The 16,833-nt window shown below is 38.3% G+C and overlaps 1 protein-coding gene across 1 annotated transcript in view; it reads left to right on the top strand.

Moving 5' to 3' along the window:
- The window catches only part of LOC141435081 (follistatin-A-like), a 50,968-nt gene that overhangs the window by 29,888 nt on the left and 4,247 nt on the right, over positions 1 to 16,833 (top strand). The window lies entirely within an intron of this gene.

The following is a 16,833-nucleotide window of genomic DNA, read 5'->3' as shown; positions in this document are numbered from 1 at the left end:
CGGCACTGCAGAATATTGTGTTTGATGATGATGATGTACCCCATTAGGGAAGGGACATAAAGTAATAAAAAGAAATAAAAGTTTTCTGACTATACCTAACCAACAAAAATTTGGAAACCTCCGACTTTGTTTCTTCAAATTTCAATATCTTAAAAACTGCTGAACCGATTTTGATGAAACATGTCAAAGAACCATCGGTAGAAAACCTGCTTTCAAATAAAAAACCGCATTCAAATAGGTCCACCCGTTTAAGAGCTACGGTGCCATAGACAGACAGACAGACACACACACACACAGACACACATAGCGGTCAAACTTATAGCACCCCTCTTTTTGCGTCGGGGGTTAAAAACTGTATGACGTGTCTTGTTATCGCGCAAACTGAGTTTCGTGGTAACAGTCATACACAGGCCCTATACCTACTACGAAGTGCAAAATTCGAACTTCGTATCTTGCGTCCCGCTGACGCTTATAAATTATTTAATACGAGAGTGAGAGGGATGGTGGTTTTCGAATTTCGTAGTAGCCTCCCCAGTTCTGTCAAATGCCCGGCCCGTTCGAGTGAGTGGACGCGGTGGCATTGCCATACATTTGCATCGGGTTTTCCCGTGGTATTTGTTTTTTTCCAGTTAGTAATTGTTTAAAATTATTATTTTAATCGGTGAAAATGGAGTAAGAATCCCTAATTTTTATGTTTTTTATCAACTGTCGGCGAACAGACAGGACGAAAAATAACAGCAGAACGTTAATAATAAAAACTTATAACACCCCTCTTTTTGCGTCGGGGGTTAAAAATAGGGCACCATTTGGGAACGGAACCCTAAAAGCTACTTTCTTTGGCATAATTAGTCTACTTTAATCTGTCTGACTGGCTCTTGTGTGTTCCGCTAAATGTGCCCGTGTGTGTAATGGAACAACTTGCGTCAGAAGCATTTCCTTCGCGGCACGTGAGTGCGTGCGCCCGGCAGGGGTGTCGAACTTACGGCCGCGGCCCGCATGCCGCATATGCTCCGGGACTACACTATGATATTAATACCTACATACAATCTTTCATATGAATTAAGTATTATTTTTACAAGCTTTTATTTTTAATTTGCCCTGTTCGTTGTTGTTATTGGATCAAATCTTGTAAGCTCATTTAGACCCACTTCCAGTGGTTGGATTAATTTAAAATTTGATATACATATGTAAGTTGAATAACAACTCAAGTATAGTCAACAAAAAAGCTGGTATCTATTAAAAAATATTTTTTAACAGAAACGTATTTTTGACATTACTTGCATTGTCATCGTACCGTACATGTCCATCTCGCATATTAAGTAGATTTAAAAAAACTAGCTGTTGCCAGTCGTCTATGTGATATTAAGAGTCAGCAAGCGAGTACTGCCTTTTCGCAAAGTAACGTTGGGCAACCTGTTTCATTTCGCTAACTCTAAAACTGTAAGTATTTCAGGATTTATTTCAGAGCCATCGTGTAGAACCCTTTAGTTTAGGTTAGGTTAGTTTTATAAAAAATCTGAAATATTCACTGTTTCAGAAATATTAAACAGTTGGGAAATGAAAAGTTGCGAAATGAAACAGGTTGCCAAACGTTATTCGCCGAAACATTAGTAAACCGTCAGCAAGCTATAAATGAAACTATTCTTGGCTACATTTTAAGGTATATAATAATGAGGATATTACGAGGTACAACTGCGTACTAAATACAACTGCGTACATAATAAAATTGAAATTGGCGCCAGGAGGAGTTCGGTATAATAACCAGACGACATAATTGTCTAAAGCACGAGCACTCGCGATCTCATTTACCATCTCTTTCTACCCTCATCCTACACTGTGTGTGTGACAGAAAGAAATGGTGCAAATTATTATGGATCGGAGTGCGTTCGACAATAAGACCGCATGATGCTGCCTGACCCGACACTGCGAATAGCTCCAGTTTAGCTCCAAAGACTCTGTAGTAATTATTCAATGGCTATATCGAAATATGGCTATGGCTAAAATCGAAATATGGGTTAATGGTCATACCTAATAATAACTGACGTTATTCAAATTGACTACCTATAGTTCTATTTTATTTGACGCCTATATTCACTAAACTTACCTACGCCTCTCTTTTTTTACTTTTTATTTAGTTCTAAATAATCTTTTTCTCTTTTATTTAATCGAATAATAGATTATACAACGAATGCATATAATGCGTTATTTAACCCGAGAAGCTTTAATCCACCCGAACAGGCGATAAATAATGTCCAGAAAGTACTCACAGCTATGCGCTAACTACGAATTTGTTGCGCTGGCTGTAGAGACTTTGGGCCCGTGGTCGTCTCAAACAAAAAAACTATGCAAGGAGTTGTCCACAAGGTTGGTCCATGCCACTGGTGATCTCAGGGCTGGCTCCTACTTTGCCCAACGGCTAAGTCTCGCGATCCAGCGTGGCAATGCTGCCAGTATCCTGGGATCCTTGCCGCGGGTCAACTGCGATAGCTTGTATTTTTAAGTTAGTTTTATTCTCCTACTTTTTTTTATTAATATTTGTAACTTAATGTGTTAAATATTTAATTATTCATTTACTAGCTTTTATTTTCATACATTACTTTATCTATACTCACTTGTCAGAATTCTACATCCAGGGTTATACAAAGTTCATCGGCATAAAAAGTGAAAAACATTGTGTTTGTTTATGTTGATCGGAAGTTTCTACAACTAGCATTTAATAACTGATGCGATAGAATACAATTGTGATCGCATTCACCATCCTTTCTCCCGTCATCCTATACAGTTCGACAGAAATAAGTGGTGTAGACTATGTGTTAGACTATATGGCATGACAATGGCTTACACCACTTCATTCAGTTAAATGGTACTGGTAGAAAGAGATTGATAATGTGGTGGCGAGCATCCAGGGGTTAGACGATACGGCCTCTGGTTTGTCACCCCTGCATTGTACGGTCACCCAGGGCCGCTTGGCAACAGGCATCCAACATGCACGCGCGAAACCGTCCTAGACCTAGGCTGTTTAGAGCCCCATCAAAGTTTACTGGCTCATTATTGGCGCACTCGAGCCTGACCGGCTGAGCTGCGACCAAGACGTAAGAGATGGCGGAAAACAAATATACACTAATTAATATACTCACATACACAAAAATTATCTCACTCCACATACAAAATTACCTATTATTACTGCACACATTTAAGGGGCAGATTTTTTGCCACTTAGTATATAGATTATGTGAAAGTTTATTTGGCTGCACACACAAAATGTGTATATTAGTTACTCAGCTAACTTAAAACGTAATATGCAAAAACGCAAAAATGTTAAAATTATAATTGTAGTGCATCAATGTAAATCAATGTAAATTGATGCACTACAATTATAAAGCTAAATTTCATGTAGGCCTGGTTGAGATTTTGCGGTTTTAACATTTTTGCGTTTTTGCATATTACGTTTAAAGAAAACTGAAGTTACCTATTCGGCCACTTGACACTGACGAATATAAACAAATAATTTGGCATTAAATATAATATTTATATGTATTATCAAATTACCTACTACCTACCTACCCACTGTTGTGTCCCAAACACATAATCTACAAAGAGCACGATGAAATCTGGACTGATTAGGTTACGCACAACATTGTATGTAAGATCTTTTTACCTGTTCAAATATCTAATTATACTAAGTACCACTTTTAATTTAACGTCCTCGTAATGAAATTTATAAGCGCTCATTTGGAGATGTATTTCTTATTAAAAGAAAGTGACATCCAAAACACATTCAAAAATATATTGTTTCTACTGAAAACAAAGTAACTGTACTTTAACAGTTTTCAAACCAAATCAAATTAGCTCTATTTGTTGACATTGTTATTTGCATAGTGACTTAACATGACTGGTAGTTTTTATAGCTTCAGTGTTTTTGACAATTTCAGCGATACTGTGATTTGTTTTACGTGTATTTATATAATATCTCCCTGCGACATATATACATGAAAAACAAATATCTATCGCTTAACGCTTGGACCTAAGCCTTATCGCTTTTCGTCCGTAGGTATTGTAAATGTAGTCTTTATAACGTACCGTTTTGGAAGAGAAGCGTGTTCTGCCTGAATTAATTCAATGTTTACTCGAGGTTTACTCGTATGTTCACTTCACGTTCACTTTATGAAGATACTTGACTGATGACTGATTTGATTCTACTGCTACACGTCTCTATCGTCATTGGACCGACACAGAAATTGGTATCGGCACTGATTATTTGTTTTAATATAGAAATAAATAAAAAATCAAAACTACAAAAATAAAATACCAAGATATTCTTAACAAAAGAAAATGCAATTAAACTGGGGCTTTGCGACCTCGCAAAATGGCTGAAATATTCTCCACAATTAATAAAAATATCTGAAAAGTATATTGACAATACTTTTAATTAATTGACTATCGAACTGCTTACCAAATCTCACTAGAATCGATTGACAAATGTTTGTACAGGAGAATAGTCACACAGACATAAGTACGAAAGTGTTTTTTCCCAAGTTGAAGCCGAGACGCTTCGTTCGCGTTTCACGCTCGCTCAGTCAAATAATTGCACACGCGAGACTTACTTACTTAATCACGAGACGATTTAAATATGCTAATATTACCTCGGCATTTCGGCCACGTGGTCACGAGTAGACAGATGTGCTAGTAATTATAATTGAAGCCCGCAAAAAAATAAAACAAAGACAGAATTACTTTTCCTACCTTTCTAGAAAACGTATTTCAAAATCAAGCCTGTGAAACAATTATAAATTGGAAAAAAATATCTGAAATTACGAGTTAAACAGAACACGAATATTACGTAATTAATTTAACAACTGTACATAAAATAACATAAAACACATGTAATTAACTCTATTATTTTAGAATGGAACCATTTTTTGACGAACCATGTGGCTGAATATTTTTATGTTTTTATCTAACTATTCTTCGTTTATTATTAAACATAGGTTTTCAAAGGTGATATTTAAAAACTTGGCTCCTTGTTCCGGAATCTTCTGACGATTTACTAAGTTACAAAAATACCCGAGCATGATACGAGCTCCGCAGAAAAAACTATAAAACTCGAAACCTGTTACGATGTTACGATTACAAGTTTCACATTATTGTCGCTGTCATAACGATAATTAAAATTTAATGGGACAGTGATAGGGTTACCATTTGTCTGGACTTTCGACAGTGTGGAAAAGACACACACTTCTTCCCACGAAAACGCATATAAAACGTCTAGATTTATAATTTAATTAAACTATGTTTAATCATATTGTTACGACGGTGGTTAGGTGCTAAACTTTGATCGTGTTTTTCGACCCATTGGAGACGTTTTCAGTAGGCTGGAATACGGTTTCAGGCCGTTTCAGATGATGCTCTAGCACATATTAGTTTATCAAAATTTCACCCAAGTTACCGTTGTTTTCAGGCGCCTGAAACATGTTTTCAGTCCGTTTCAGGCCACCTTCTATCCGATGACGCCATAACCTGAAAACCCGTTTTCAGGCGTTTTCAGGACCCCTTATGGGCCTCTGAAGTACATTTCAGTATATGGCGAAATTTTCCATAGGAGTGAAAGAGATAGCACGATTAGAAAGAGACAGCTATACTGAGAACATTCGAGAAGGTGTGTGACAAGGATAGCCTATATGTGTGAGAGAAACAGACTGATGATCCTGTTTCCGGAATATTCTAGTAACTGTGTGAGAGAGATAGCACATGAAAGAGACAGACACTCTACTCGTTTCCGGAACATTCGAGATGTAGGTATGACGTCCTAGCTGGACTGTTCTCGAACTTTGTGGACCGATTCACCGGGGGTATATAAGCCGGGTGAGGTTGCGGCGGAGGACAGTTTCGAATGCGATACCGAGCGATAAACATCGAAGAGAATCAAAGCGACTTGTAAGTGAGTTTTAGAGTGCGAAATTACTGTGAACTGTTTTTAAGTGTTTTGTAAAGTTAAGTAACATTGTGAAAATAAATCCTACTCTTATTCATCGGTGTTAAAAGTGCTTTTCAATCACGAACCCACCCCACGAACGTAACATTTGGTGTCAGAAGTGGGATTGAAAATGCCGCTTACTCCGCGAGAACAAGAGAAGGAGATGGCTGAGGTCCAGGATAAAATCGTGGCAGTTGACATTAAAGTCAAAAATTACGAAACGCGTCTCAACGGGCTTAACGAAAAGGTAGAGGGCCTCGAGAATCGCCTCCAGAAGTTGGAGAATAAAGTGGCCAATGGCACCACCAGTTTTTCGGGCACACTAGCCACAGGAGGAGAAAAGTTAAAGGTACCACCATTCGATGGTACCTCTTCATGGGCCACGTACAAGCTCCAATTCGAGATGGTTGCCGAAACGAACGGCTGGACTGACAAACAAGCTCTAGCTGCCCTCGTGCTGGGACTGCGTGGTAAAGCCTTGATTGTATTAGACATCATGGCGATAGCGGGAACTGAGGTGACTTTGGAGCGACTTATGGATTTCCTAGAGTCGCGTTATGGTGACTCCCATCTGGAACCCGTTTATAGAGCTCAGTTGAAAGACAGGGTGCAGTTAGATGGTGAGAGCCTGCAGCAATGGAGCCTGGAAATTGAGAGGCTGGTCAGAAAGGCTTACTTGTCATTACCATCTGTAGTAGAGATTATGCTAGTGCAATCATTCATAGATGGGATTCGAGACTTTGAAGTGAGGGCTGCTGTACGACTGGGCCATCACAAGACCTTAAAAGATGCACTGGCGCACGCATTGGAAGTAGAGGCCGTACGCACCGATCCTCGTTCTTACCGCAATCCAACGGCGACGGATAAAGTGAAACTTCGAAGCGGGCCTACGTGTTATGCGTGTGGGGAATAGGGCACAGGAGGTTGTGGTGTCCTAAGCGAGAGCCTCGGAGCGTTGAAGCTGGGCGCAATGGATCGAGATCAGCAGAGATCCAAGTGGAGACAGATAAAGTGAAACTCCGACGGGGACTTATGTGTTATGCATGTGGAGAGAGAGGGCATATGAGATTTGCGTGCCCTAAGAGAGATGCTCGGAGTAATATGGAAAGTTGGCGCAAAGAATCTAGAGCAGCGGATGTAGTAACGAGCGCCGCGGCAAGACAGCGGCAGGAAAACGCAGATGTTTTATCCAGAAGGCCATGTAATGCTGACATGAGGCACGAGAGAAAAGAACACGCTTATGTGAAGCTGCTAAGAACAGACACCATTAGTCCGAAATGGTGCGGGGAAGCGATTAAAGAAGTACAACATCACCGTAGCGATATCAAGCCCATTCTGAGTTGGAAGAAATCTAAAACAAAAACTCAATGCGACAGGAAGATGGATCACGTGAAGTTTGAAGAAGGCTCACTCGTCTGGCTTTGTAACCCAGTAAGACGTAAAGGGAAGTCTCCGAAATTATCACCGAGTTGGGCAGTACCGTACAAAGTAGTCACTAGGATCAACGATGTCACATACCGGATACAGCGTAACGCGCGTAGCCCCTGTAAGATTGTTCACGTTGATCGGTTGCCAAGTACCATGGATCTAATGATGCTCGGGACGAGCATGTCTTAGGAGGGGGCAGTGTTACGACGGTGGGTTAGGTGATAGACTTTAATCGTGTTTTACGACCCATTGGAGACGTTTCAGTAGGCTGGAATACGGTTTCAGGCCGTTTCAGATGATGCTCTAGCACATATTAGTTTATCAAAATTTCAGCCAAGTTACCGTTGTTTTCAGGCGCCTGAAACATGTTTTCAGTCCGTTTCAGGCCACCCTCTATCCGATGACGCCATAACCTGAAAACCCGTTTTCAGGCGTTTTCAGGACCCCTTATGGGCCTCTGAAGTACATTTCAGTATATGGCGAAATTTCCATAGGAGTGAAAGAGATAGCACGATTAGAAAGAGACAGCTATACTGAGAACATTCGAGAAGGTGTGTGACAAGGATAGCCTATATGTGTGAGAGAAAGAGACTGATGATCCTGTTTCGGAATATTCTAGTAACTGTGTGAGAGAGATAGCACATGAAAGAGACAGACACTCTACTCGTTTCCGGAACATTCGAGATGTAGGTATGACGTCCTAGCTGGACTGTTCTCGAACTTTGTGGACCGATTCACCGGGGTATATAAGCCGGGTGAGGTTGCGGCGGAGGACAGTTTCGAATGCGATACCGAGCGATAAACATCGAAGAGAATCAAAGCGACTTGTAAGTGAGTTTTAGAGTGCGAAATTACTGTGAACTGTTTTTAAGTGTTTTGTAAAGTTAAGTAACATTGTGAAAATAAATCCTACTCTTATTCATCGGTGTTAAAAGTGTTTTTCAATCACGAACCACCCCACGAACGTAACAATATTTTAAATTGTCTACCTAATGCGAAGTCCATCCGATCGCAATCTCGTACCATATTAACTCGCTAATCCTACGAAAAGTAACGCGAAAGCTTATTAAAGGAAATCTTAGCCATTTAGGTTAAATAGCAACGCAACATCAATCCTTTAGCATTAAGTCCGAATAGCTTGCCTTGCGGCGCCGGCGTTAGAGTGTTACCCCCCCCCCCTCTTCTATAGCTGCCGTAGAAACCGGAGGGATAATACCAGAAGAGGAGCAGCAGTGTATTCTTGGCAAACTTTACATCCTATACTACAAGCGTAGCGGAAATTGGCAACCCCTCATGGTTCACGTTTGGATGCAGGCCGCTTGCAACCGAAGCAACTGCTATGGGGAGACATATGGACGCCTCCATAGACCTCCAGTTATGGCTGTAGACATAATACGGCTGATATGATTATGATGATGACGAATAGCGATAATCACTTACTTATCACGCACTTATCATTTTCCTTACTTAATTTATAAAAAATGGTTACCCTGGTGTCGTTCGCCGACTCACTGCGACAGATTATGGCGGTATCACGTCGGCGTCGCCGCACCGCCAATTTTGTACTTCGCGCACTTGACCCAAGCGCTTTGCACTTGCAGTTGCAGCCATGATGTGGCAGAAAGAACTTCCGTGACTTGCGTTTTACTTTTCTACTTGATCCTTTTTTCAATTTATGACGAAGCCTTATTGGACTTCCTCCAATTTTTCGGTCATTATACTTTGTGAATTTTTGTCCGCGCAGACAATGCCCATACCCATTTTGGTCGACATACTCGTATCTGTAATCTTAGATTAACCAAAAAACCGTAACGTCGTTGAATGAGTATTTACAATCGATAGCTGATAAAAGACTATTAAAAAGTTAGGGAACAGAAAATCCTAATTGGTAAGTAAGTAGTTCTTAAACAACTCGAGCTACTATAGATTACAGAGTATTACTGAATAATTGATTGATTCATTGATTCAGACGTTACTTTACAACGTCGGAGGTCCTTAACAATGATCCAACCATGTTTTACAATGAGCCAACACATTTTGAAAGTAACATTCGAAAGTTTTAAAATCCGTAAGTATTTATATTCCTACAAAACTATACATGTCATCTTATCAGACTGTATGCAGAGGGTGAGTGGAAGTTATTACCGACTAGTGAACAATATGAATTAGAGCTTTTGTTGTCTACTTACTCTACACGTAAATCAAATTCATCACAATTCTTTACCACTTCATCATCATCATCATCTGAGGCATTACAGCGGCGGTGGGGTTTACCACTGCTACTTTTTAATTTAATCTGGTTTCTCGAATCGACCCCCGACTGTTCTTTAAAACAAAATCGAGATCATTACCAAATACAATTCCAATTTTAAAACCCGCAAGCGTCCGATTTATAACCCGCTGATGTTCCTAGCTTCCTGGTTTGCCCGGGATAGCGTTCATTTATTCCCAAGAAACAATCGTCCATTACGCCAGAGCTTCGTTTTGTTCGCTAGTGCACCGCTGCTGTAATGATCGGACACTCCCCCACTATCGCACTAGTAAATTGCTCGTTCCTAGAAGGTACATCTCTATTGGGATCGCGACTCAATAATGCCTCATTGCGATGCACGATACGTCTGGCCGGCCGTCGCCCGGGGTGCATGCATGTGAATGAGAGTCGGCCCTTACCCCCGGCTCGCGCAACTCGAACGTAAACTTAAAGCAATTAGTAACAATTACAGACTATCTACAATTATTTACACTACAAATATTTGTTACGGGATGTAGAGTGATTACCTATAAAGAGCTTGTGATTTTTCGACGCCGTTCCTTTTTTTTCGGACGGTCTGTTGCTGTTAGCCTCAGGTGGCTTTTACAACTTACAGGAGAGAGGTTGAGCTACTGTTCAGCAAAGGTGACGTGATGTATGCAACTAAGTCGAAATATCGGGAGCTTGTTAAAGCTATCACGGTCTATACAAATACTTCAAAGTAATTTAGTTTGAATTTTAAAATTCAAACTATATACCATATCGAGATAACATATACCTATATATGCAGATATAATGTCTGGTGCTCATTATTACTTGAACACTAATGCACTCGTATATAGAATTTGACACAAATACTTTAAGTATTTTACGTGGCGTTTGTGATAGTTCGGTAGGTATTTGGGATTGCGTGACATGTATCGTGTTGTGTATGTGGCGGCGAAAGACGTTTTACATGAATACATGCGTGTCGCACAAATGTGGCTCTCTTGGACAGTTACGAGTAAAATATAGATAAATATACTAATTTTATTCTTCACAACAAAAACATAGCTCAATGACATAAGACTAACAAAAACAAAAAAAAAACAAACTTCAAATCAAATATGGAAAACAAGAGTTCTACAAAATAGAACTAAACAAACTGTCATTAACATATTATACACAGAACAGGGAGGAAGTAGGAGGAAAATTTTAAATAATTTGTAGCTTAAATTAAGCGTAGATATATTTTCAAATTTTTGTGGTAGCGCTTTTTTACGCAGACCGATTATAAAAGTCACTCTCTACGTTTATTTTTACAACAAGGAAAATCTAAATGTCGATTCAATGCGCTCGCGACAAATTTTGAGCTTGATGGAAATGGAACAGACATCTCTCGAATTCTTTATATTATTATACTACACTTGGGAGCAAAAATGTTTGTGACCAAACTCATTCGAAACAGCTTGATCGATTTTTATGAAATTTTTTCCTAGCCTATATTCGGTAGGTCTGAGAATAGGATGTAAACTATTTTTCATACTTCTACGCGGACGGAGTCGCAGGCAACAGCTAGTATACTATAAAAATAAAATAAATTAAATCACTTGCCGCTGTCTGTCTGTATGTAGTACTCGTAGGTACGCTTAGATCTTTTAAACTACGCAACGAATTTTAATGTGGTTTTCACCATAAATTAGATCATTTTTCCGAAAATGCCGGAAGGTTAATATATAGTATATGATACATAATATACTAGTAGTAGTTACTAGTATCTGGTGTGGTTTGGGGTAATGGCAGTTAAAAATGTCAAGTGACTTTTTTTTAATTGGACCTGTGCGAACCTGGGGCGGGGCGCTACTAGTTGATAATGAAAAATCTTGGTCAGTTTTTTTATTAAAATCAATTGATGCTTTAGTTTATATTTTTCATGTAATAGTATGGAACCTTTACGCTCAGTGCATCCCGGTAGGCTTATCGGAGAAGGCGCGGTTGCACCCCGTGGCTAACTAATTGCAGTAATGTAGCTAAATTATAGGCCAGGAGCAGGCGAGCCTCTTATGTGTTTACCGGTAATGACCAGTCCGACACTTCGTGTTTTGTGTAAATAAACCGTATTATTAGGGTTCCGTACTTCAAAAAACCTCCGAAGTGCGTGTCGGGTCACGCGCAATGTAGAGTTCCGTATGTGGCACGTGTTATGTTGTGATTGACTATTAGTCTTTAACTTGTGATGCGTATGATAAACTGCCATTGAGTGTTTTGAAATTTTGAGTAACTACCTACGTATAAATACGCCTAGTAGGTAAACCTAGATATGTAAAAGTTAATTTCAACTATGACAGTGTTTAAACTTTAGACCTAGCTGGCGTTTTTACGAATTTAGCATAAATCATAAAGTGATCTAAGGGCATATTACTCTACCTACAGGGAAGACGAAATAAAAATCATCTAGGTCCTCCACTTTATATATTAACGAAATTATTACCGAAGCCCAATTACAATCTTCTAGTACCTACTGAAGGCATGACGAAACTTAAGTTTAATTTTTACCACATTGGCTACGGAACCCGAAAAATACCTACATTTATTTTAACCTTGGCTATGATCGAGGGTTGTTGACAGAGATGACAACTGTGAACTGAGACAAGTGATCTTTTAAAAAAAGGATTGTTAATAAATTAAATAAAATGCTTTGATAACACAGGCTAACACAGACTTGCGAAGGAATTAATGGCGTGTGTGAAGTTCCCAATCCGCACTGGGCCCGCGTGGGAACTACAGCCCAAGCCCTCTCATTCTGAGAACAAGCCTGTGCTCAGCAGTGGGACGTAGGTATATAGCCTTGGATGATGATGAACACATGCTTTAGGTAACTCTGTGACTGGATGAGAGCTGATTTTATTGATTGATTGGTTAAAAGCCTTGCCAATACGTAAATATTACGTACTTACCTAGGTAACTACATAAAAACTATATCACTAGTGCGCTATTACCCGTTTAAAGTTTCTCAGTAGATAAGAAAATTATAGTTTTAACTAAAGGCTCTTTGGAAGGTAAAAATGTTGTTTTTCCACATTTCTAACTTCCTGCAATGGGCTGCGGGTATTCATGGGGCCACGATAAACCATCTCTGAAGCCTGTTCATTAACGAGATCATGGCATAATAAACTACAATTTTAATATTCCTGGGAGTTTCCTTAGTACCCTTGTAAAACTAGCTAGTATCTGCATATTCAGATTTCAAATGGGTGTTATGAGATGAATAAGAATTAGGAAAAAACAGCTTGTATCTAATTGATGGCTGTATGCAAGTAACCTGTTAAATACATATTTCCCGTACGGATTACGTAATTGCTAGTTAAATAATAAAGAAGCTCAGTCTCAATGAGTTAATAGATCTTAATGGTAATTAAATAAAGCTAACGACTTATAATTATATATAACAGATAACTTAGAACAGAACGCTCATTATTCCCAAAATCAATTATCTGATTACAAAAAATAAAGATATCGACGTCGGATAAACTTCGTCAGCTGAGTATCGCCCATAAATTGACCTAGAGATCTACTGACCGAAAAAAAACGCAACAAGATTATTATCATTTACCTACGGTTACATATTTGAATATCGAAAATTAAAATACCTACTGTTAAAATGTCGATGTTCAAAATATCGAATATTATAATGTCGACTGTATCGAAATATCGAAAATTAAAATAAAGAAAGTTTATATTGTCGAATGGTTAGATAGATAACCTACGTCCAATATATCGAAAGCGTTGCCTAGTTGGAAATCAGTTATTGTCAAGCTGACCTGATTTGGCAGACACTCCGATGACTTCTACAGGAAGTAAGACAACGTGTCAAATAAATTGTCAAAGACCAACACGGACAAAAAATGTGATGCTCAGGGTACGAAACTTAACGATTAAAATTTCAATAACGTCAAATCGATTTCTGAAAGTTAGATTTAGTGCTAAAAATTCTCCAATTGCTAGAATAGATATCCCTTAAAAAATCCAATATCCCCTAATCTACCAGAATCCATTTAAGCTCGACCTTAATTTTCAAAAATTCAAACAGGACTTGAGGGTCCTCCTGGTTCGGAAATGTTGAAATTCTATTTCTATCTGAAACCTAAAAACCTCTTATATGTATTCTAATTATTGTATGTATAAATTGTAAATTTTGTTATCCTGTAATTCTACCTCAATAATTTTATATAAATTAATGTAAGTATCAATAGAAATTTATTATCGCTGCCTGTATTATTTTAGAAAGTTATTTTTATGTTGATTTGACATATATATACTATTCATATTAAATTTGATAATTTTAGTCTTAACCTATTATACCTAATAATATAATTGTACTGATGTCTATAAGATTGCTGTGCCCTTGCAGGGTTCATGTTCCTGGTCTTATAAAATAATGTAAAATCTTATGTACAACATGAAACGCAATAAATAAATGAATGAATGAATGAATTATCCTCAACTTATCGTACAGATACATTTACTTGCGTCTTATTCGTCATAAAAAGCTTTCCGGAGATCGAAATCGCACGAGAAATTCGAAAATCAGTGGTTGGGTGGATGCAACAGCAGGATGTCACCTGAGTGCAGAGTATAAGTGCAATTACAAGAACCGGCCCGCGCGTCCGGCCGCAGCCGCAGCTTCCTCGCCCGTTACGTATTTACTTATAATTTTAAATCTTTCAATTCGACGGCGAACTGACTACTTCAGGGGGCAGATTTCTACGCCTGCAATATTAATCAAAAGTGGTGAAAGTAGACATAGAACCGAGTTAAATTTTCAGATAGTTACTTACACCCTTCCAGAAGGTATTTAAAAACTTTAGATTTTAACATATTATTTATTTGAATATGTTGAAAGTAGGGAAGAGACTAATGTTTAGATGATCGTGCTTTCAAACATCGGCGTCTTGTATTCTCTCCTTGTTATTGTTCTTTGCTTAACTGGAGAGAGTACCTACCTTCTGGTTCTCCTAAGCTGTTGTTTAGGTACTACTAATCAATTTCTAGGTCGTAAGTAATTCCCAACTATTATGACATCGCACTTCCTCAGCCTTTTGACAGTTGACAAAAACAAACTTTTTTAATTGATTCAACCTAAATAAAAAATATACCCAAATCAATCAACCAATCAAAGTATCCTTCCTACCTAATATTCGATACTAGTGGTATGTGTATGCACTCTTTTTTGCACATAAAAATAAAGGTCAACAATGAACAGGACACACAACACAACAGTGAACTAGTCTCACCCGCAGCAGTCAGGAAGATCACGAGGATGGTCACGACTGGCAGGGCTATAAAATCAAAATAGCAAGTGTCGTAGCCTCGGGTGAGTTTGGTGTATTTGAAGTGAGACCCAGGCGTCCTCGTTCCTTATTATTAATAATGCCGACAACGTCCACGAGCGAACGTTCCGCTGCGTTTTACGATCTAGGGTCGGCGACGTTGTTAAGAGACTAGGTTGGCTCTTAGTGTACTCTACCTATACGTAGATACTTAGAAATGGCATTAGATATGACCAGGTTAACCAGAATTAACAATTTTTATTTAAACATTCATATTTAAATGCTCTTTTTGGTGTAATAAAAATATTGTTTTAGTTTGATAAAATTCAGAAAACAAATCGCTGCTTTAGTTGGATAGTGACGTAACTAAAAACAAAATCATTTTTTCCAGTAGAGCCATTAAAAATCACGTTAAACTGTCTTTTCATGCATAAATAGTTTATTTTCGTTTTCAGGTACTTAGTTACTTGGTCTCATTTAAAATTCTGAATCGTTAATTTTCAAGAACTAACCCGTTGCAATCGTAATTTAACCCAATAATAATGAATGTTTACAACAGCCTACAAAACGTCAAATGAAACTACTTTGGTCTCTTAGAATTGTAACTTACAGCTTCGTAAATGGAGCCCCATGGGGCTTGGCCTCTTTAGAAGTGATAAATCCCCTTTAATCTTAGCTCTAAATGCTTGCAGTTGATCAGGCGTTGTCTATACCAGACTAAAGCTGATCTATAAACCGATGGAGTGGTAAGAGTGAAGTTAACGTCTCGTTGATATATCCGTTACCTAATTATAGTATACGAGTATACAATACAAGGTAATTTTTTAAACGTGATAGGTACACAAAATTTGTTTTTCTAGCTTAATCTATGCTGGACAATTATAACGTATTAATGGTCATTATTCGAGCGTTTATTCCATATTATTTTTGTGGGCACATTTTTCTTGACATGGTAGAAGATTCTGTTACAGTTTCCAAGCTATCTAGCAAAAGTAAAGGACGTCTAAAAAATAATCAAAAATGGCATCAAATTCTGCAGCCCATTCATAAAAAAGTTTTAATTAGACTTTTTAATATAGATATCCATACACTAAAGTTAAGTTAATCTGATAGTGGGGCACTGTTAAAGGTTAATTAAAAAAATGCACTGAGTTTAAATTGTGTACCTATGTATTAAATGTATGTCGGTTCAGTTTGTAATCTTTGCGGCTGACAATATACTTACCTACTTTCCTTATAGTTAGGTGCCGAAGTCAAAACGGGAATATTTTACCTCTTATTTTTTTACTTCTAAAGCTAGACCATTCTATAGGCCGCTGGGCCAAGCTTAAGTACTTTGTGCGATGAAAAATAATTAATCCGGCCCGAAGGACCATTATGTTGGATAATAATTTCCAGTTGCACTAAAGGAATACGATATAGCGTAGTTGTTCTGATCACTCGCCTATTGAACTGGATTACGTTACGGTAATGTGAAAGGAATAGGAGGAATATTCTATTTCAGTATTCCTACTTAAGACCCTATGCCAAGCCAACTTACGTATTTCCAATTACTATAATCCTTTTAAAGCTGTGTCTGTATGTACCTGTTTATGTAATAGTGAAATTTATTATTACAGCCCAGAGGTTAAAGTATAGCTCTACCGGTTTAGCTGGGGCTGGGTCGTTAGAAAGCATTTTGATGCTGGAAAAAAATACGATTGTTCCATTACGACATTCCTCAGGTTAGCCAAAGTAATGCTTCATGAAAATAATACTAGGTACATTGTGTCTTAAGGGCAGGAAATAGGAATTAGGAACGAGAGTCTATTAGAAGCTCGAGTACCGCCCCTGCGACATACATACAATATTTTTCATTTGTGAGTAAATAT

The sequence above is a fragment of the Choristoneura fumiferana genome, chromosome 14 (genome assembly GCF_025370935.1).
Source record: "Choristoneura fumiferana chromosome 14, NRCan_CFum_1, whole genome shotgun sequence".
Lineage (NCBI taxonomy): Eukaryota > Metazoa > Arthropoda > Insecta > Lepidoptera > Tortricidae > Choristoneura > Choristoneura fumiferana.
The sequence above is the reverse complement of the archived record's forward strand: the minus strand, read 5'-3'. Positions and strand labels throughout refer to the sequence as shown.